This window comes from Equus caballus, chromosome 28 (genome assembly GCF_041296265.1).
Source record: "Equus caballus isolate H_3958 breed thoroughbred chromosome 28, TB-T2T, whole genome shotgun sequence".
Lineage (NCBI taxonomy): Eukaryota > Metazoa > Chordata > Mammalia > Perissodactyla > Equidae > Equus > Equus caballus.
The window spans coordinates 34,375,817-34,399,389 of NC_091711.1; the positions used below are offsets into that span (position 1 = coordinate 34,375,817).

A 23,573-nucleotide genomic window follows, 5' to 3' on the forward strand; every position below is an offset into this window, starting at 1 on the left:
CTCTGGCTCTATTTTTATTATAGTGTGATTCTGGGCCATTTCCTGTTATTATTACACTTGTTGTTGTCAGAGGAAGCCAATTCATTTTAATATTAGCCTGAGCAAAACATAATTAGGAAGAGAATCTGCTCCCAAAAAGGAAAGCTGTATCTACCGCTTTGCATTCCAAAGCCCGGTACTCAGATTAAAAAAACACAGAGGAGTGCTCGCCACACGGTCTCAAAACATCCTGTTAGGCCAACGAAAAATTCAGTCCCTTCGACGAAAAACAGCCTGAGAGACAGACAATTTGCCAAGCTTTTCACTAGTCCTATTTTTATTTTAGAACAAGAAAGAAAAGAGGCGATAGAGAAGAGGAGAGAAAAGGAGAGGGTCGGAAAGGAAAGAGCTTGGAGCCCTGAGAACGTCACCAGCCCCAGGCTGAAGATGCAGTGCTGGCCTTCTCTCCTTAGATCTTCCAGCACGTCCACGGCCACTACTGTCATTTTCCTCCCGTGAACTTGAATGTCTGTCATCTCCGCGTCTAAGGCTTTTTTTCTCCTTTCTCTCTCTCCTTCGCTTCCTCCCTGACTAACAGAAGTATTTCCTCTTAATGGTGTGTGACGTGTGCTAATCTTGGAAGGATTGCTCTTTCCTGCACATACACATTCCGGATGTGCTTCCGGAAAGGTACAGAGAAGAGGAGGAACAGGGACCTAGCTGGTGAGGAGTCCAACTTTGCCAGGCCGTGTCAAGTCTTTTTATTTCATACTCACAGTAATAGTCTGAGGTTGGTTCTGTTATCATCCCCATAAATCAAGGCTTGGGGACACTAAGGAACTTGCCCAAGCTTCCAAGGCTAGAAAGCGTTGGAGGCAGGATTTAAATATGACAGGTTTGTTGACTTTAAAAGCCAATGTTTTTAACCACAATCCCAGTGTTCTTCACTTAATTTCTTAAAGCTTCAGGGTTCTCATTTACAAGATAGAAATTATTCCTGTTTTTGCCCTTGTCCCCTTATGGTTTATTCTCTACACAGTGGCCTGAAAGATTGTACCAATTAGGACCAGGCTCAGCTACCAGAAACAGAGGCACAAAATAAATGTCTGGAGGTGGCCTCTGTGGACAGGTATGATCTGCTCCATAAAGTCCTTGGGGACTTAAGCTTCTTCCAAATCGTCACTATCCCATCCAGATGGATGGCCTTTCTCCTCATGATCCAATGTAGCAGCTGGAGATCCAACCATCACATCTGCCTTCCAGGCAGAAGATGAAGGACAAAGTAAAGAAGAAAAGGGTCAAAAGGTACATGATTTTTGGAAGCACCATGTTATACTTCCACTTTTTGCCCATTGGCCAGACTTTGTCATACAGCTATATAATCATGGGCCCTCTAGGACCAGTACAACTGACCCCATCTTATCAACAGAGTAATTAAGAGTAGTTTTTCAGGAACTGAGACTCCTTGTCCAGTTCAGGCCAGTTGAGACCACCAACCCATCAGCTGGGCCGTTGCAAGTGCCCAGTAAGTGACCTTTTTGATGTCAAGGGGCTGAAAACTGCACCCTCAGATCATGGGAACACCGCCATTTTGTGAACGGGCATCCGATGACGAGCCGTGAAACTTGACTATGCTTGAGAAGATCATCAATTACCTCCCTTCTCCTACCTCCACTCATCTATCTCCACCTTTAGACCGCCCTGCCCTTCATCCCATAAATTGTGCCCCAAGCCCTGGATCCGGGAGACTGAGGGCACATGCCTCCTGTCTCCTCGCAGATCCATCTCTCCATAAAACTGTTTTCTTTCCCCAAAGCCAATGCCATAATTAATTGTCTTTTAAATGCACGTCATGTAGGAGAACCCCATTTTCATGTGGTAACAGCTATACCTACAAGCAAGAGATGCTGGGAAATAGAGTCTTGATTCTAGGATGCCACGGGTCCAATTAAAAATTTGTGTTTTCCATTATTACGCAAGAAAGAGGCGGGGATGGCACGCAGTCTGTGCCAGAGTAACTGTCTCGAAATGTAAGTCAGATCATGTTCCTCTGCTTAAAATTGTGGGAAGACTTCCCGCTGGCTCAGGCTAGAAGCCCAAGCCCTTGCAGCGTCTGGCAGGGCCTTCCATGGCTCATCTCTCTTATCTCTCTGACCTCATTTCCTAGCGCTCTCTGCCTTGCTCACTCTGCTTCGGCCACGCTGGCCTCCTTGCTGGTTTTCTAACAAGCCGTATGCGTTCCCGTCTAAATGCTTCCTCCGAGCCCTTGGAAGCCTCTTGCCCCAGCATCTGCGATTCTCAGCCCTTAGGGCTCGCCGCAAGTACCCCTTCATCAGAGATCACCCTATAGAAAACAGTGCAGCCCTCCTCTATGACTCTCTATGCCCCTTACCTTGCTGTAATTTTTTCTGCTTTTACCCCCACTGTATCCCATCTGATATATTCTATATTTGTTCCCATTTGCTTACTGGGAACAGAGCAGAAGCTCCATGAGATCAGAAACTTCATCGGTTTTATTCAATGCTTTGTGTCTCCAGGACCTAAAAGAGTGCCAGGCATCCACTGGAGGCATTCAACAAACACGAGTTAAATAGATGAATGATGGATTGAATAAAGCCCGCTTTATCCATCTTCCAAAATTTAGGAGAGGATGAATTGAGGTATCCAATCTAAAAGGGCTTTGAAAATAGAAAGAGTCAAATATAAATTAGTATTTTGATCTTCTTTGATGTCCTCCCATTTGTAAAAGCTCTCTGTTGACTGTGAAGAATAATGCAAATGCTGTTGGCCATTATTATTTTGAAGGAAGGCGCAGTGGGAAAGAACTTCCAGTCGTTTCTTCCCAAAGCACCAGAACTATTAATTCTAAATCCATTTCTTCCCTGCCTTTAGTTTTGAATGAACGCGGCTTTGCTGTGCATAGTTTCCTAATATATCACTTTGATGGTTTATTTCACCTTAAGTAGCATGGAATTGAAGTCTGAGACTGTATCAGGCTGATTTCAGGTCTTCATTTCTTCCCTTTGTGCCATCGCAGTAGGGGAGAGTTGTCAAGCTGTGCTTGGCCAAGTTAGATGAGAAGACCAGATGGTCAGAAAAAAAGGAATTTTGGTGCAGGTTTAGGAGGAGAAAATCCGGGAGCAAAACTCTTGCATAGATTTTGACCAAGAGATCAGAATAGTCAGAGCTGGGGGTGCGTTGCTGAATGATGGGGTTCACCAGCAAATGTTTGCAAGATAAGACTTCCCTTTCATGTTAATCTCCTAGGATTTCCTGCCCAAACTTCAAAATCGTCTTGTGGTGCTGGGGTTTTGGTTATACGTTGCTTTTACTTTCTAGAGATGGAGAAATTCATTTATGTTAAAAGCAACAAAAAGAAAAAACAAACCAGGAAGTAAAGAAGTCACTTTGAGCTTTTCCTTTTAGCCAGCAATTTTAGGAAGAAAACCAAACAAAATCCAAAATTGGGGAAGAAAGGATGACAGGAAACAATGGAGTGACATTGAAAGGTGATTTTTAAGAAGATCTCTGCGCCTCAGAACAGAAAAGGCAGGTGGTGCAGAAACCCAGAAGCCACTCCAAGTTGAATTGAGGAGTGGCATCCTGAACCGTCTGGCGCTGAAGTGGGGTCAGGAGGCAAGAGATAGCAAGTCAGGCAGTGGGAGGTGGCAGGGATCCAGGCAGGAAACAGGCCGGGTGTGAACAAGTGTCTCGGTGGTAGGGACAGATGGAAAAAGGACATTACAGAAACACTGCTGAGAAAGGAAGAGGCTGACTCCTTAATGTCCTCTGAGGAAGTATTTCATCGCCGCCGGCCTTCAGCAGGCCTTGTTTTTATTGTGCTTATTGCTGTGCTTAAAATAAAATGGCAGCGTCTCTGCTCTGCGGCCTCATAGCTTAAATGTTCCCCCAAAGGCCTAAACACGAGACCCTGTCCCTGGAGAACTGGAGTGCCAGCGTCGCCCGGGCTGGCTGCCCTTGTCCACTTTCCGTGCGGATTGTCTCTGGCAGACCAGCGTGACCTAATAACCATGTGGCACGTCTATAGCTGAGACGATAAGTCGTTCCGTGTTGGCTCTCTCATTTGAGCACGACAACAACCCTATGGCATAAATAGGGACTGAATCAAGGCCACCTTTGCAAAGACAAGAGGGCTGAGGCTCGGTGAGGTTGAAAGGCTTGACTGTGCTCCCTCAGCCGGCGGACTGTGAAACGGACTTGGACATGCTGCTCTGTCTCCTGCGTTGCCTTTTCACCACATTATTTATGGAGTTGGTTACCAACGCCGATGACATGCGCTCTTTGCTAGACGCCGTGGGGAGAGGCAGAAGAACAAACCAGATGTGACCCTTCTCCTTGGGACTCTTCTCATCTAAAACGAGAGACAGGACAAAGGCAGATAAATGAATCTGTGTACAAATGCTCCCACGAGCGTCCATTTAACTAGATGTTCAGACATATTCATATATCCTAAGGGTGTTGTTGGAAGCTTCTGGAAATAAATCTCTGGGGATCTGAAGAGACTCAGAAAACTGACTCATTGGCTTGGCTGTGAGGCTATTCCAGATCTTAGGAGCTATCTAAGTGGGAGCCCGGATTGGGGCCAGGAGATGCATTTGACTGGACAAAAGGGATTTGGGATGGAGATTTGAGCAGTTGTTGGGCAGCAAAGAAATTAAACAGCCTTAGAAAACTTCCCTGGGGTGATTTCTCTGCCTAGATAATGGGACTTTTCAGACTCCTTGTAACTGGGATCTAGATATAAAGAGACGTCTGGAAAAATTTGTCCTAGTTGTCATTTGGCTTCCCTTTGGCAACTGTCTTGGTGTGGCGTATGTTAGACTTTAAATGGCTGGAGGCCTTGGAAATACAAATACCATCTGGGTCTGGATAATTCCAAAAATCTCAGGGATGCTGACTAGGGAAAGAGGAGATGGGAAGCATATCAGGAGGGGAAGGGTTTGTCCTTGGGCCACCCTGTATCTTGCCCTGGACAAGCTCGAATGACCTGTACAGAAAGTGTCAGTGGAGGATACTTCAAGACCCATCTTTTCATGACGTAGTGACCTTGTTACCTGGTAAGGACATCCTGACTTGTCTTTGGGAGATCATTCCTCTCCCAATGCGTAGACTTAAGGGTCTGACAACCACTTGCCTCTGGCCAGGGTAGCCTGAAACTTAAGCAGGAACAAGCCCTTCTCCCTGCATCTGAGTCTTGAGCAGAGTGACCTGGAAGACTGGAGCTGGCTGCAGTTCCATCAAGTAGACAGTGCTTCTCCGAAGAGACTGCCCGTTCATGTCTGTTCCCTCCATCCCCAACTCCTCCTTCTCCAGCTTTACCTCCTGTTCGCTCAACTGCTTCCTATTCTCCCTCCAAACTCCTCTTTCGCTCTGGACAAAGTTTGTTTCTGTTGCCCGCAAACAAACAACCCCAAGGCATGAAGAATTGAAATCCTAAACATAATTTCTGGTGTTCGGGATGCTTCTGCTTCTGTCTGTCCTCCAGCCCACCTGATAAGAAGCCCCCTTAGGGGACAAGAGCCCTTCTCATGAGCCAGGGTTCTCAAAAGTGGAATGTGTAACACCAGAGAGTTGAAATGATCGTTGGATACAGTATGAGGCAGGCTTCTACTTCAGAAAAAATTACTAATTAATTGTCCCTTGACCTCCATGTCCATCTTCAAGTATGACACTAATTACAAGGCTGATTTATGTCAGCAGTCAATTTGTATGCCATATGCTTAAGACTGTTTCCAACTCTACGTAGAATTTCTATTTCTATTTCCTTATGTTAAAAGCCAGAGCAGTAAAATGTATTCCCAATGTCACTATTACAACATTTACATCCTGAAAACTTATAATAAATGATCGATATGGTAATGGAATGTCTGGAAACCTATAAAGTCCTTTGCTAAAAAAGTTAGCTTTTTATTTCTATCACATGGAAGCCACATTCTTTGACAGTGATCAGCAGAATATGCCACAAAAATGTTGATGACACTTGACTAGGAAATTAAAAGTTATCCAGAAATGAAGGAGAACTTCATGGCTCTGGAATCGCAAACTAGACCAAGGTAGAATTCAAGCGCCATCTTCAAGGGTTGAGAATGGACAGAGACAGTCTTCAGATTCATGAGGCTCTGAGTCCACCTTCCATTTGTGTGTTTCCTTTGGGTACAATTCCAGGATGCCTGGCTCCAGAGTCTACGGCTTAACCATAGAATCACGCCTAGCACATGCTGGGCAGGGTTGACATGTTTTAATATACCAAAAAAATGTCAAGGAGCGTGTGGAAGATAAACAGTAATGGAAAACTTTAGTGAAAATAAGAATTGATATTTTTTAACTGGAGAACTCGAGGGAGTCTGTCTATTTCTAGCTACCTTTTTTAGCCTCCATGGAATGTTGCTCTTTTCTGCACTCCCGTAGCCAGCAGCTATGGTCTTGCACTGTTGTCTTCCAAACCTCAGTACTTCTTCTTGTATTGTGAGATAACTGTTTTCGTGGGAATATCTTTTGCAGCTCCTTCTAGATTACAGGTTGTGGCAGTCGGGATTCAGTCAGGGAGGCAGAGCAAAGATGAATATTTGGGGAATAAGGGAGTTATTATTAGACCTCTTCCAGGAGTGAGAGGAGCTGGGGAACTGAAGGTATGAAAGGAGGAATAAAAGGATCAAAGAAAGAGACACTGAGCAGTCCTCCTGAAGCATGGGTGCACGCGGACAAGCTGGCACTTGCAGGGAGCTATGAGAGGCCAAGTCCATCCAGCCTTGGCAGCGGACAGCAAAGAGGAGTTCTTCTAGGAGTCTATGGGAAGTTGATGGCTTTGTGCCACTGCATCTCTGAGCTCGTAGCTGAGAACTGGTCAGCAGGTCAACAACCAAGAATACGAACTGGACACAGAGGATTGAAGAGCTAGGACAGGCTGGCACTCACGGAGGACCTCGGCGTCTCTCCAGCACCATATCTGAATGCATGCCATGTATCTGTTGAGAGTAACAGTCATAGATTTACTTCCACCTTCAGAATCTTGAGCAAGTTTCTCCTTTGGCCAGCTCTAACCTGGAGCCATGCAGATTAGGAAAAGGAAGAGAAGGGAATTTTGAGAAAGTTTCTAGCTTAACCAAGTTGACAGTGAACGACTCAGAGCAGGGCAACTCGTATCAACTGAGGACATCTCTCTCTTTTTTTCTACAGTTAGCTTCCAAATAAAGATCATGGCAAAATCATGCTTTCTCTTAACATGATGCAACTGTCCTTCAAACAAAGGAAAGCAGGCTAATCCTCTCCAGGATAGTATACACTTTATTCATCTTTGAGCTACGCTCACCTTCACTACTAGCTGAATCATACTCCTTTTTCAATATCTTATTACTTAAATATCAAGATAAAAGGCTTACCACTTTTATCATATTTTATAGCACACAGTAAATGAATAGGATAAAAGGAAAAAGAAAGAAAAAGAATATATATGTATAAAAACACATACACAATGTACATATAGATACACACAAATACATCAAAGAAAAGAAGAAATGCTCATAACTATTATAGTCATCATGTCAGCAACTGGCTGCATTATCCTAGCTGATATTTATAATTCCTTCCTTCCACTATCCTTCCTATATTTGCTTTGCCCTCAGGAAGCCCTGCAGCTGGTCATAATTTCTTGTCCAGTGGAATGATCCAAATCCTAATTCAACCAGTAGTCTTGTCTCCACTGAGTTGTAGTTTTCCACTAATTTTCATCACAGGACATGGTATTACTAAGAGATGTCCCAAAGATTGCCTGCGTTCCAGACATACTCTTCTCTGCCCTCAGTGTGTAGTGGCAACTCCATTGCCCCTTGATGAGGTCAATCACCCCAGCCGGTACAGCAACCCCTTTCATTGCTTGTTGGTTCTCTAGCCTGAGGACCTCAAAATGGCCAGGTAGTAGTTTGAGTTTATAGTTAATAGAGCTATTGTTAGTCCCTGGTGGACAATCCCCTGTCAGGAGCACCCAAAACATACTCATGTTTTTGCAAAGCCACATATGTCTTCTTGGGCTCTCCTTTTGAGCAACTTCTCAGTTCTTTCTGAGACGTGAGTTTGGAATTCAAAGCATATTAGACCTTTCACAAAAAAAATGCCCCACTTAGAAACCAAAAAAAGGCCTTTCACACACACACACACACAAAATGTTCCACATAGAAACCAATACACAGAGGATGAAGAAGAGGAAGAGAAGGAGGAGGAGGAGGACGAGGAGAGAAAGATGCTATATTTCAGGGCAGGTAGGTGTTTCCAGAGAGGGTTATATCACAGTTGTCTCTTGTCATTGACCCTAGAGCCATCACCACACGTGTTGCTTGTGGATCTGAAGCTCTGTTTTCTGGTTTGACATATCATGAAAAATTTAATATGAGAAATCTATGTTTAAGAGCAATGAGATCAAGTGATTCTTGGGACCTGGAACTGTGTTAATTCAGAAACTTGAAATAATTCTAGAAACAAAAACAGAAAAACTACCTTCCAATCTTGGGCAAGGCTTTTTTTATTTCAATCATTTTTATAAGGCTAAAAATAACAAAAATTGTAGTTTGATAAAACGTTGAACATTTAGTTCAAGACAGAAATTGGTACGTTGGGCAAAGACTTGTATTGGCTGAGTTTTTACCAATAAATCAAGAGAAATCAACAGAGAATTTAATCCAAACACGTGCTGCACATAGTTTCCACTGGCTTTGTGTTACCAAGGTTAGAGTCACGGTTGGATTCACCAGTGAGAAAGTGAAAAATTGATGACATCTGCCCTCTGAGGCTTTTTGCTTTCCTGAGAGCTACTGCAGAGACCTTGGCATTCTGTGGTGAAAGCTTCAGATGTATGATGGGAAATGTCATGTGGGGGTTGAGCAATTTGAAACCAGAACTCTGTCCATACTCCCGGGACTCTTGTGAAGCATCTTCCTCTTGCTACTGACAAGATCAGACACCCTAGATGTTCTGTGGGAGAGGGTCCCGAAGGATGGAAAATCACTAAGATGGCAGCAAACCCTAAGAGTCGTACCAAACCAACAAAAATTAGGCTATCTTTCCCACTAACATCATCTCACTCATTCATTCATTCATTCATTCAACAAGTATCTACTAAACACTGTAGCAGATGCTGTTGGTGTCTACCCACATCCTTTGGACCTTACCACCTTGGTGTACTCCAGCCAACTGCCTCTGCCAGTCCCGGTGGCTCTTTACTGGAGGGATTTCTCCAAGGCTACTCTACCTGTCCTCACTGACAGATGAAGTGATGAGGAATTAATGCTCCCTGGGAGCAGTTCCCCACCAATGACCGATGAGAGTTTACTTATAAATACCTCAGCTCCCCCATTCCTGGAGTGGGATGACACTAAGGAACATTTTCTACATCATTTCCCGGGGTTCCCCTGTGGGATTGAGGTCCAGCGGCCCACAGTTTTAGCTGGGCAGATCACACACCCTTTTACAGCCTGCCTTCCCTTCCCTGCAGACCTCCCCACCTCCTACCACTGATTCCTGCCCGTCCCTTGCAAATGAACTACCTCCACTCCAATCTTTGTCTCAGACTTCTTCTGGGGAACCCTCACACCTACTACGTGCCAGGCACTGTAGTAGGGCTCCATTGATTGAAGAACCACTAGATTATAAGATTTCAGACCCCAGGGACAGGCCAGTGGGATGATGGAAGTTTGAGAGTCTATTCTAACAACTTATTTATAGGATTAGTGTGAGGTTTAACAAAGCACTTGAAATAGCGCCTGGCATATAGCAACGAAGTAATTATTAGTTATTAAATTTGTTATTCTGCTGAACTAAGGCATTGGGGGGTTAGCTGGTTAAAAAATATAAATTCCCACACAAAGGTGGTACATTAAGCTCTTAGAGGCCATCAACTCTTTAGAAGGAATAGATTTGTCAGAGAAGTTTTAGTCACTTTTCTAGGCCTTGACAAAAGGAGACAAAAGGCAAGGTAAGCTTTACAGTGGGAGAGGAAGGAGGGAAGCCGAGTGACAGGGCTGCAGGAGGGGGAGGCATGGGACAGTCCTGTGGGGCCTCCTGCCAGGCAAGGCCCAGCCTGGAGCTCCAGCCCTGTTGGATGGAGAGGGACCTTCCAGGGCAGGTGAAAGCAGGCTCTTCTGAGTCCAAAACTTCAATAGAAAAATGGCAGTGCCAAGATTTGAACCTAGATCACACTCATTCATTTATTCATTTATCGTTTGATACGTTTGTTCAACACATAATTATTGAAATTGGAGTTTCAAAGGTCATCCAAGGACTCCCAGTGAGAGAACACATATTTATTAAGCAACAGTGTGCAATAAAATATCTCAGGTGCTTCGTAGAGTGTGTGCATGGATCAGAAACAAGGAACGGCTCCTTCCCCCTTGGTCAGGAAGACGGAGGTCTGAATTTTGACAGGCGGCCGACCCTGCAGCTCCTCCTCTCTCCGCTTCACCCTCTCCAGCGTGGTCAAATCACTTCATTTCTCTGAACCTCACTCAGATTCTTCACCTGTAACGTGGGGGGATCCTGACCCCAGCCTCACAAGGCCACTCTGAGCAGTGCAGAAGAGCAGGAATGGGGAAGCACTGCAAATGTCAATTTCCTTCCATCTTTCCTCCAGCCTGAAAGGAGCAAAATGCAAATGGGCAAACCACTTCTCAACATAAGGACCGACAGGCTTGTTAACATACCGTTCTGAGAGCAGAAAAAGCTGCCCTGGGCCTGAGGGAGCCCTGACCCGGGCTGCGTAGGGACATCAGCAGGAGGGCACTGGGAGGGAGCAGCGAGCTCTTGAGTTGGACGGCCCAGGTCCAAATCCTGGCTTTATTCCTCATTGTGTGATCTTGGGCAAGTTCCTGGACTCTGTGAGCTTCAGTTGCTTCATCCATGCAACATGAGTGATAACAGTTCTCACCTCCTAGTGTTGTTATAAAAATGAAATGAGATGGTTTAAGTGCCTGGCACATCGTAACACTCAATAGGTGTAGTTACTATTTAGAAAGGATTCCTGGCAGTGGGAGAAATCATGGTTCCAAACTTCTGTATCTCGATGACCACGATTCAACAATTGCTAGGAGGAATGGGGTGGGGTCCGAATGGTCAATGCTTTAGATTTAGGGAGCTTTGCGTTTTGACTCACTGGCTGCAGACATGGCCCTGCCCTGCCCACCTGCTACAGATATTCTCTCCACATGCTGAGGACTATTTTCTGAGCCCACTTGCAACTCCCAATCCAAGACGATGATGCCTGTTCTGCATTCCTGGCAAGCTGAGTGTGCCCTCAACTCATAACAGAGGAGAGTTGATGGATAAACACACCAACTTCCTTGTCCTCTTGTTGGGGTGATCCTGAGGCATTTCTACAATGAACTATACAGTCACTCAGAAGGACTGAGTTCCAGTTGCCCAGAGTAGTAACTAGCTGAACAACACGCCCTTTATTAGCTTCTTTCCCTTCTTCATCTCGCTCCACACCCCCACTTCCCGATCAGTATACTGTAAGATTACACCCTAAGTAAATTATTTGAACTGAAATCTTTCATTCTGAATCCATTTCTGGGGGAGCTCAAAGGGAGACACTTATTGACAGGCACTTTGAGCAGGTTTAACACAGGCCAAATGAAGTGCAAGGTCATACCTGTGTGCAATCATGACCGTCTAGACAGCCAGCTCAGGTCCAAGCAAATTTTTTCTTGCCTAAATTATTTGAGTTGGCTTGCCTAGGCAGGCCTGGACTTCTTCCAAAATTCTTCCAGCCCCCGCTTCTCTTTAGTCTTGGAGACTTAACCTCTGAAGCTGGCAGGCCTCAGATAGGAGCAGCATATGATTCTGTGAAGAGCAAATGTGGGCCAATCCTAGGAGCAAGCCCAAGATAGAAACAGCTTTTCTCTTGTTCTCCAGCTGGAACACCAAGGCCCTCCCACCTCTTCTGAGCCCGGAGATGAAACCAAAACTGTTATTTCTCTGGAGTCAATGCCATTATCAAAGGTGAGATATTAACAAAGCATTGGAGGAATGCGTGGAAATGAGGCTAGTTGTCACCACTTGGAAGCACTAATAGCAGGCCTACTTTGGTCTATAATTCACATCTGGGTTCCTGAGTTACTCTCATGACTCTGTTCAATAGTCATTGTGTGATTCATGCATTTATAAAGGTGCCCAGGAGAAAGACCCTCAGGAGAAAGCTGCCAGCTAAGCAGAGAGAGAGCACCAAATCAATCCCAAATTCAGAGGTGGGGAACCAATCTCAAGTTCAATGATAGGAGCCTTCTCTCTCCTCTCTAGACCCCTGGAGAAGCGTGGGGGAGGAGAGGAACTGAGAACTCAACATTAGGGCATGAATTTCAAAATAAGACAGAAGCCGATGAGCCAGCAAATAAAGGCGAGCATTTATAGAGGACTTCACGTCGGCCAAGAATTGACCTACGTTATCATATTATACGCACAATTGTATTTAGGCCCGCCCTCTGTCTCTCTCTCTCTCTCATATGTTATCCCTCATTTAGTGATGGAGAAATTGAAGTTTGAAGAGAATAGCTTTCTGCCCAAGATCACCTGGCTACTAAGTAAGGAAGATGAGACGTGACCCAGGTTTATCTGATCCCAAATTCACATTCTTGCCCATTATGCTGAGAAAGCCTGATTCATTAGAGCAACTATGAATTGTGATCCTTCTGGTCTTCCTCATTACTGTGATCAGCAATAAATATTTGTGGTGTAGACACTATATGCTAAGAACAGTGCGAAAGATACAAAAATAAATAAAATATGGGCCCTCCCCCTTTGAAATCACTATTGTCCCTTTAATCACCATGTTCAATGATTCAACAAGCTTCTTTCACAAAGTCTCTCGACCTGGCCTTCCTCCCGACTTCCCCAATCACTAGGGGGATGAGTTCTCATCATGTCCTTCCTTGTGGTACCATAGCCTCAGCCTCCTGGCTGGCCTCTCTGCCTTCAGTTTATTGGGGTAAGCTTTTGAAGCATGATCTTTGTAATGTCACTTGGCAGGCAGAAGCTGACATCCATTTCTTCCACTCTGATTGGGGTGTGTATGGAGAGAGGCCAGGACTGGGAAAAGGGAGCCCCAGAATCTGGACCTTGCCCTGCCATTGACCACTAGGTGATCTTGGGCAAGTTACTTCTCTCTTTCTTTGGGTCTCAGGTTCTGATCTGTCAAATGGAAGAACTGTGGGTTTGGGGTTTCTTGGAAGTGATTCATCAGCCTCTTCACAGGATTTATTCATTCATTATTTTTTAGGCTCCTGCTGTATGCCAGGCATTGTTCTAAGCACCGCACATAGAGTGGAAAACAAAACCAGACAAAGGTCCTACTCTGGCTGAGCCCACTTTCTAATAAGGGGGCTGCTGCTCAACAGATAATATATATGTCAGATAATGGCTAAGAAGAAAGATAAACAGGTAAGGACACAGGGAGACAGAGGCCCTATGTTAAATATGATGGTCAGGGCCAAAATGGGGTGATAAATAGAAAGCGGCTTGAAGGAAGTGAGGGAGAGAACCAAGTGCATATTTGGGGTAGAATTCTCCAGGCAGAAGGAAGAGCCAGTGCAAAAACCCCGACGTGGGGATGAGGTTGGTGTATTTAAGTAACAAGAAAGGAGGCCGTAGGGCTGGAGTAGAGGAGTCACTGTAGACTGGCGGGAGGTGAAGTTAGAGAGTTGGTTGGGAACACAATCATGGGGGGCTTGTAAACCTAGGTGGGACTATCAGAGGTCACCGGTGGGTTTGGAGACAAGGAAGGACAATATCTGATTTATATTTTAAAGTATGGTGAACAGGCTATAGAATGTCAGGGAGCAGTAAGGAGTCCAGTGAGGAGATCTGGAAAAAATCTAAGTCAGAGCAAGGTGAGAACAGTGGAAAAGAAGCAATCAGATGTGGAGTAAGACTGACAGGATTTGCTGGTAGATTAAATGTGGGGTGAGAGAAAAAGGAGGCCAAGGCTTATGGCCCAAGAAGCTAGAAGAATTAATTGCCATTTCTGGAGATGTAGAATCCTGGGGAGAAGAGCAGGTTTGGGAGCGGAGGTAAGGAGCTTGACTTTGAACATGTTAAGTTCAATATCTAACGGAGATGTGATGTAAGACATTTGGTTAATGAGTCTAGAGTCAAGAGGAGAAGTCCGAGCTGGAGATACAAACTGGTGAGTCATCAGCATAGAGATGGTGTTTAAAGTCGTGACACTGAATGAGCTCAAGTAGGGAATGAGTGTACACAGAGGACAAGGACAGGGCCCTAGATATGTCGGCATTTAATAGTAGAAGAGAAGGGGAGAATTTCGTAAAGGAGGCTTGAAGGAGCAACCAGCAAGACAGAAGAAGGACTGAGAAAGTGGCATGTGGAAAACTAAGGGGAAAATTTTTCAAGGAAGAGGAAGTGATGAGGTGTGGCTAATGTTGCTGACAGGGCAAGAAAGAGGAGGACTGAGAATTGACCACTGGATTTGGTGACATGACGGTAACCTTTGTATGAGTGGTTCCAGTGGATTTGGTCGGTTGTGAATAAGGCTAGGTATGCAGGGCTCTGGACCCCTTAATGCCCCCAACCAGAACTTGTACACACACACATACCATCCAGAAGCATATGGAGAAAAAAATATCTTAAAGTAATTACCTTTGTTTTTTGTTTCAACACTTCTTTGTACGAATCCATGACTTTTTCCATAATTAGTCAAAAGTGCCCAAATTGCCTCATGGAGTATTTAGAATGTTACAGCAGAATTTAAAAGTAAAAGAACCTGTCAATGTCCAGTTTAACTTCAGGACGTCAAAGCCTGCATTAGAAATACAAATTTAGGAAGCCAAAACCTTTGCTTTGTGAAGCCAAGTTTTCTCAAAAGAAAAAAATATCCTTGATAATCAGGACAGTGGGAGCAGAATGGAGACTTTGTGTATGAACACAAGCTGTAGAGGATGGAGGCAGTCCCAGAGCAGCCATTCCATCACCCTCAGGGGACTATCTGAGGATCAGCTGGGCTAGAGCAGGGCTGAAGGAAGAGGATGGGGCATGATCTTGAAGGATGTCTCTGAAGTTTTAGACAAGAGGATCAAACCTTGACAGTAAGGGTGGAGAGCATATAGAAAGGACCAGAGGTCAATCTCCACAAGGTTGTCAGCACCAAGGAGATTCGTGGGGTCCAAGCCATAGCCTGAGAACCACTTGCCTCCCTTTCATGAGCAAGTGAACCACTATCACATGGAAAAAACCACATGAGCTCCCGTCTTCATTACCATCCTTTTCCCTTTACTGTTTGGTTTTTCCTTATCCCCCGTCTGGCCATTTATGTTGGATTTTCCAGCTGAAAAGACTCCTGCCTATGGCCTAAGACTTTGCTGATTCTCATCCTTACTTTGCCATATGAACACCTCACTTTTTAATGACCTAAGACAATTGAAAATAACCTGAAACACAGCATGGATGAGGAGGGAGTGCCCTAGATACTCAATGGGACTGTGGAAGTGTAGATGGGAAATACTCCAGCACTAGTACTTGAACTGGGCTGGACAGTGATGAGACGCATGCTAGTTACACAAGATTTCATTTGAAAAGAGTTTCTGTTCTTAAAAATGTTTGGAAAGAGGAATGACATCAGCATCATGGTGGAGTGAGTTGTTCCCTTTGTCTCTCCCTCTAGGTTACAACTAAATGGACGTCCATTAATCAATAGAGGATTGACTACACAACATGACAGGATGCCTGAGAGATCAATGCAGCTGTAAATCTGAAGGTGGGTGGACTGGATCCCTGGAAAGCAGTGGAACTAGGGGAGAAGACCCCTCCTCTTCCCAGCAGTAGCAATCCAGGTCACAGATCCTCATACAGCAGCCAGTGCAACTGTGAGTGGAGATGTGGGCAGCCTGGCCCACAGGCAAACACTTTGGGAGTGGTAGCCAGGCCCACAGGTGCACCCACCTACCATGGTGGCCCTGCCTGTGCAAATGCTCCCCACCGAGTGGCAGCAGTTCAGCCTGCATGAAGGTGTCCTGTCTGCTGAGCACAGCAGGCTAGCCAGACCCACCTGCTGAATGCAGTGCCTGGCCCACATGAAGGCATGGCAGCCATGTGAGCACAACCTGCCCACTAAGTTCAGTGGCCCCACTCACAGTAGCACAATTCACCTACCCACTGAGTGCAGCAGCCCAGCCAGACCTCCTGCCAAACACAGCAACCCAGCATGTGTGAAGGCACCCTGCCTGTGCAACATGACCTTCCCACCAAGCACAGCAAACTGGCTGCAACCAGACAGTCCAGCACAGTGGCCCCACCTGCATAAGTGCAACCTACTGAGAGGTGGTGGAAGGTCTTTGCAAATGTAGAGTGGGCCGACAGGCAGAACTATGAGCAGACAGGGTGGGAACAGAAAACACAGCCCCTCCTCCCCTCAGTAGTGGCAGGTAGAATCTTTGACCAGATACTACCACAAATGCACCAGCAGAGCATCAATTCATCAAACATCATGAAGAATTACAATAACACTGCAGAATGGAAGGAAAATGACAACCCTTCAGAAACCAAACCTGAAGTCACAGAAGACTACAATCTAAATGGCAGATAATTCAAAATAGCTGTCATAAAGAAACTCAACAAGTTAAAAGGAAACACAGAAAGACAATTCAGTGAGCTCAGGAATAAAATTAATGAACAGAAGGAATACTTCACCAAAGAGATTGAAACCCTTAAAAAAACCATATAGAAATTCTAGATACGAAGAACACAATTAATGAGACAAAAACTAATGGAGAAAGCATAAAAATAGAGTATACATTACAGAGGGGAGAATAAGTGACATAGAAGATAGAAATTTAGACATGCTTCAGGTGCAGGAGGAGAGAGAACTAAGATTTTTAAAAAATGAAGAAATTCTTTGAGAAATATATGACTCAGTCCATAAAAGTAACATAAACATTATACATATCCCAGAGGGGGAAGAGAAGGAGAAAGGAGCAGAGAGCTTGTGCAAAGAAATAATAGTTGAGAACTTCCCAAACCTGGTGAAAGAACTGGGCATACAAATACATGAAACCAATAGAACTCCTAATTACATCAGTGCATAAAGACCTTCTCCAAGGCATATAATATTAAAATTGTCAAAAGTAAATGATGAAGAAAAAATACTAATGGCAGCAAGGAAGAAGAAAATAACCTACAAGGAACCCCTATCAGGCTTTCAGTGGATTTCTCAGAAGAAACCTTACAGACTAGAAGAGAATGGAATGATATATCCAAAATACTGAAAGACCAAAACTATCATCCAAGAATACTCTATCCAGCAAAATTATCCTTCAGATATGAGAGAGAAATAAAAGCTTTCCCAGATAAACAAAAGCTGAGGGAGTTCATCGTCACTAGACCTGCCTTACAAGAAATGATGGAGGGAGCCCTTCTACCTGAAACAACAAGGCAAAGATTTACAAAGCCTTGAGCAAGGAGATAAATAGACAGACAAAATCAGAAAATTGCACCTCCCTGTCAGAATAGGTTAACAAACAATTATAAGATAAAAGATAAAGGGAAAGAAAGCATCAAAAATAACCACAAACACTTAAATTTAGTCACAAACTCACAACACAAAAAAGAATAACTTGTAACAACACTAACACAGAAGGGGAAGAGGTAAGGGATGGAACCTGCTTAGGCTAATGGAGACAAGAGGCTATTAGAAAACAGACTATTGCATCTATGAGATCTTTTATACCAACGTCATGGTAACTGCTAAACCAAAAATTAGAGCAGAGTCACAAAGCATAAGTAAAGAGAAAACTCAGAAAACCATCACAGATGACCACCAAACTGAAATGGCAATCAGAAATACAAGGGAAAAGAAACAATGGAAATATAGAACAACCAGAAAATGAGAGATAAAATGGCAGTATTAAGCCCTCATATATCAATGATCACTCTAAATGTAAACGGATTGAATTTACCAATCAAAAGACACTGAGTGGCTGGATGGATTAAAAAACAAGACCCACCAATATGTTGCCTCCAGGAAATACATCTCAGCTCTAAAGATAAATATAGGCTCAGAGTGAAGGGATGGAAGATGATAATCCAAGCAAATGGCAAACAAAAGAAAGCATGTGTAGCCACACTTATATCAGACAAAGCAGACTTCAAGATAAAAAAGATAATGAGAGACACAGAGGGGCAGTATATAATGATAGAAGAGACATTCTGACAAGAGGACATAACACTTATTAACACATATACACCTAACAGAGGAGCACCAAAGTATATAAAGCAACTATTAGCAGACTTAAAGGGAGAAATTTACAGCAACACAATGATAATAGGAGACCTTAACATCCCACTTACATCAATGGATAGATCATTGAGACAGAAAGTCAACATGGAAACAGTGGCCTTAAGTGAAACACGAGACTAGATGGATTTAATAGACATATATAGAACATTCTACCTCAATACAGCAGAATACACATTCTTCTCAAGTACACATGGAACATTCTCTAACATAGACCATATGTTGTGAAACAAGGCAAGCCTCAATAAATTTAAGAAGATTGCAATCATATCAAACATTTTTCTGACTGCAATGCTATGAAGTTAGAAATCAACTGTAAGAAAAAGGCTTGGAAATTCACAAATATGAGGAAACTAAACAACATGCTACTGAACAACCACTGGATCAATGAAGAAATCAAAGGAGAAATCAAAAACTACCCAGAGACAAATGAAAATAAAAACATAACATATCAACTCTTATGGGACACAGCAAAAGCAGTACTAACAGGGAAATTTATAGCAATACAGGCCTACCTCAACAAAAAGGAAAAATCTCAAATAAGTAATTTTAAACTATACCTAAAAGAACTAGAAAAAGAAGAACAAACAAAACCCAAAGTCAGCATAAGGAGGGAAATAATAAAAATTAGAGCAGAAATAAATGATATAGAGACTAAAAAAATAGAAAGGATAAATGAAACTACGATCTGGTTCTTTGAGAAGATAAACAAAATTGACAAGCCCTTAGACTCACTAAGAAAAAAAGAGAGATGGCTCAAATAAATAAAATTAGAAATGAAAGAGGAGAAATTACAAGACACCACAGAAATGAAAAAGGATTATAAGAGAATACTATGAAAAACTATATGCCAACAAATTGGATAACCTAGAAGAAATGGATAAATTCTTAGACTCATACAACATCCAAAAACTGAACCAAGAAGAAATAGAGATTCTGAGTAGACCAATATATCAGTGATCACTCTAAATGTAAATGGATTGAATTTACCAATCAAAAGACACTGAGTGGCTGGATGGATTATAAAACAAGACCCACCAATATGTTGCCTCCAGGAAATACATCTCAGCTCTAAAGATAAACATAGGCTCAGAGTGATCACAATCACAAGTAAAGAAATTGGGACAGTAATAAAAAACCTCCTCAAAAATAAAAGTCCAGGACTAGACGGCTTCTCTGGAGAATTCTACCAAACATTTGAAGAAGATTTAATACCCATCCTTCCCAAACTATTCTGAAAAATCGAAGAAGATGGGACACTTCCTAACTCATTCTTTGAGGCCAACATTACCCTGACACAAAAACCAGAAAAGGACAACGTGAAAAAGGAAAATTACAGGCCAGTATAGCTGATGAACATAGATGCAAAAACCCTCAACAAAGTATTAGCAAATCAAATACAGCAATACATTAAAAGGATCATCCACCGTGATCACGTGGGATTTATTCCAAGGATGAAGGGATGGTTCAACATCTGCAAATCAACCAATGTGATACACCACATTAACAAAATGAGGAATAACAATCAAATGATCATCTCAATAGATACAGAGAAGGCATTTGACAACATCCAACATCCATTTATGATAAAAACTCTCATTAAAATGAGTATAGAAGGAAAGTACTTCAACATAATAAAGCCCGTATATGACAAACCCACAGCCAACATTATCCTTAATGAGGAAAAACTGAAAGTCATCCCTCTGAGACCAAGAACAAGATAGCGGTGTCCACTCTCATAATAATGGAAGTTTTGGCCAGAGCAATGGGGCAAGAAAGAGAAATAAAAGGTATCCAATTGGAAAGGAAGAAGTAAAACTCTCACTGTTTGTGGGTGACATGATTCTATATATAGAAAACCCTAAAGAATCCACCAGAAAACTATTAGAAATAATCAACAACTACAGAAAAATGCAGGGTACAAAAGCAACATACAAAAATCAGTTTCATTTTTATACACTAATAATGAGGTATCAGAAAGTGAAGTCAAGAATTCAATCCCACTTACGATTGCAACAAAAAGAATAAAATATCTAAGAATAAATTTAACCAAGGAGGTGAAAGACCTATACAGTGAAAACTATAAGACATTGTTGAAAGAAATCAAAGAAAACATAAAGAAATGGAAAGACATTCCATACACATGGATTTGAAGAATAAATATACTTAAAATGTCCATATTACCTAAAGCAATCTGCACATTTAATGCAATCCCAATAAGAATCCCAATGACATTCTTCACAGAAATAGAATGGAGAATCCCAAAATATATATGGAACAACAAAAGACCCTGAATAGCCAAAGCAATCCTGATAAAAAAGAACAAAGCTGGAGGGCCTGGCTTCCATCGCATAGTGTTTAAGTTTGGCATGCTCCACTTCAGCAACCTAGGTTTGCAGGTTCAGATCCTGGCACAGACCTATAGCACTCCTCAGCCATGCTGTGGCAGCAACCCACATATCAAATGGAGGAAGATTGTCACAGATGTTAATTCAGGGCTAATCTTCCTCAAGCAAAAAAAAAAAAAAAAAAAAAGCTGGAGGTATCACAATCCCTGACTTCAAAATATACTACAAAGCTATAGTAATCAAAACAGGATGATAACGGCACAAAAACAGACATATAGATCAATGGAACAGAATTGAAAGCCAGGAAATAAAACCAAACATCTATGGACAGCTAATCTTTGACAAAGGAGCCAAGAACATACAATGGAAAAATGAAAGTCTCTTCAATAAATTGTGTTGGGAAAACTGGACAGCAATGTGCAAAAGAATGAAAGTAGGCCATTTTCCTTACATGATACTTAACTCAAAATGTATTAAAGACTTGAATGTAAGACCTGAAACTGTAAAACTCCTGGAAGAAAATAGAGGCAGTATATTCTGACATTGGTCTTAGCAGTGTCTTTTCAAATACCATGTCTACTCAGGCAAGGGAAACAAAAGAAAAAATAAAGAAGTGGGATTATATCAGACTACAAAGCTTCTGCAAGGCAATGGAAACCATGAACAAAATGAAAAGACAACCCACCAACTGTGAGAAAATATTTGAAATTATACATCTGACAAGAGGTTAATTTCCAAAATATATAAAGATCTCATACAACTCAACAACAAAAACCAAACAACCTGATCAAAAAATGGGCAGAGGATATGAACAGACATCTTTCCAAAGAAGATATACAGATGGCCAACAGACACATGAAATGATGCTCAACATTACTAATTATTAGGGAAATGCAAATCAAAACTACAATGATATATCACCTTACACCCATCAGAATAACTATATTGAACAAGACAAAAAATAAGAAATGTCGGAGAGGATGTGGAGAAAAGGGAGCCCTCATACACTGTTGGTGGGAATGCAAATGGGTGCAGCCACAATGTAAAACAATAAGGAGACTTCTCAATAAATTAAAAATAGAAATGCCATATGATCCAGCTATCCCACTATTGGGTATTTATCCAAAGAACATGAAATCAACAATTCAAAGAGATTTGTGTATCCCTATGTTCATCACAGCATTATTCACAATAGCCAAGATGTGGAAGCAACTCAAGTGCCTATCAACAGATGAATGGATAAAGAAGATGTGGTATATATACACAATGAAATACTACTTGACCATAAAAAAAACAAAATTGCGCCATTTGCAACAACATGGATGGACCTTGAGGGTATCATGCTAAGCAAAACAAGCCAGACAGAGAAAGACAAACACTGTATGATTTCACTCAGAAGTAGAAGATAAACAAACACATGGATAAAGAGAACAGATTAGTGGTTACCAGAAGAGGAGGCATTGGGGGAGGATGCAAGGGATAAAGGGGCTCATATGTATGATGACAGATAAAAACTAGAAGTTTGGTGGTAAGCATGATGCAGTCTATACAGAAACTGATATATAATAACATACACTTGAAATTACACAATGTTATAAGCCAATATGACCTCAATAAAATAATTAAATAAAAAAATGTTTGGGAAGACTTCTGGTTTCAGTTCCAACACGTAAAGGGCTTAGAAGGTGTCACTCCTGTCCTTACATCAAGAAAAAAGCTGAACAAACTGAAACTCAATGACATTTCTTAGACGCATCAGAGAGCTTAGGTTGCAGGGGAAACCTAGAGAGTTCTGAGGGAAGCCCAATGCCAACAGGGGACACAAAACAAGGATAGCAGAGGAATTTGAAGCCTATGGCACCTACAGCCACAGTAAACATTAAACACATCCCAGCTTTTAGCCAGATTAACATGAATCCTCACACTAAGGGCCTATTTACCTCAGTTCCTATTACCTGATGCAACATATCCAGTTTTCTACCCAAAATTACAACACATGCCAAGAGGCAAGGCAACACATAGTCTAAAGAGTCAAAGTAAACATCAGAACCAGACTTAGATGTAACACAGATTTGGGAATTATCAGTCAGATGATCAAGGTCAACATCAACAATGATGAGTCAAGTTGATAGTACATACACTTGATATAATGTGACAAAAATGGCACTTTACCCCTGTAGTCTTCCTCCCAAAAGCACATAGTTCCAGTCTAATCTGAGAAAAACATCATATATAACCACTGAGGGACAGTCTACAAAATACTCTACAAAATGTTCTTCAAAACTGTCAAGGTCATCAAAAGAAGAAAAGGCTGAGAAACTTGCACAGTCAAGAGGAACCTAAGGAGACCTGACTATTAAATGTAAGGAAGCATTCAGGATGGGATCCTGGAACAGAAAACGGACATTAGCTAAAAACTAAGGAAATCTGAATAAAGCATGAATTTAGTTAATAATAATTATGAATATTAGTTCATTAATTGTATCAAATGTACAAAACTAATATAAGATGTTAAAAATAGGGAGACCCGGGTGTGGGGTATATGGGAACTCTCTGTACCATCTTTACAATTTTTCTGTAAACTTAAAGTTGTTCTAAAAATAAGATTTTTTAAAAGAAAAAAATTGTTTGGCAATGCTTAGGCTAATGATCACCAAGGTATTTTCAACTCAAGCTATGTTTTCTGCTTTATCTTTCCTGTTCTGTCCAGGAAACCCAGAGGCCCAACTTACCCCTGGGCCACCATAGAAAACCCCTGTGTGGAAAATGGTGGTAGGACATGAGCTATGGTACCAGGGATGGAAAGCCTGCCCAAGCTGCATTTCAGAAGGCAGAAAATTGTGGCAGTTAAGAATACAGTCCTTACTGTTTATTGGCTGAGTGACCTTGGGCAAGTTATTTAACCTCTCTAAGCCCCAGCTTTCTCATCTGTGAAATGAAGA

General features: G+C 42.4%; 1 long non-coding RNA gene across 1 annotated transcript in view; it reads right to left on the reverse strand.

The window, feature by feature from the left end:
- Positions 1-288: 288 nt before the first annotated feature.
- Positions 289-23,573, reverse strand: part of LOC138921224 (uncharacterized) — a 37,556-nt gene continuing 14,271 nt past the window's right edge. The window contains exons 2-3 of the long non-coding RNA XR_011433636.1: positions 10,689-10,915; positions 289-4,351 (exon numbers count right to left, since the gene is read on the reverse strand). This is a non-coding gene — a long non-coding RNA (uncharacterized lncRNA). The remainder of the gene's footprint in view (positions 4,352-10,688; positions 10,916-23,573) is intronic.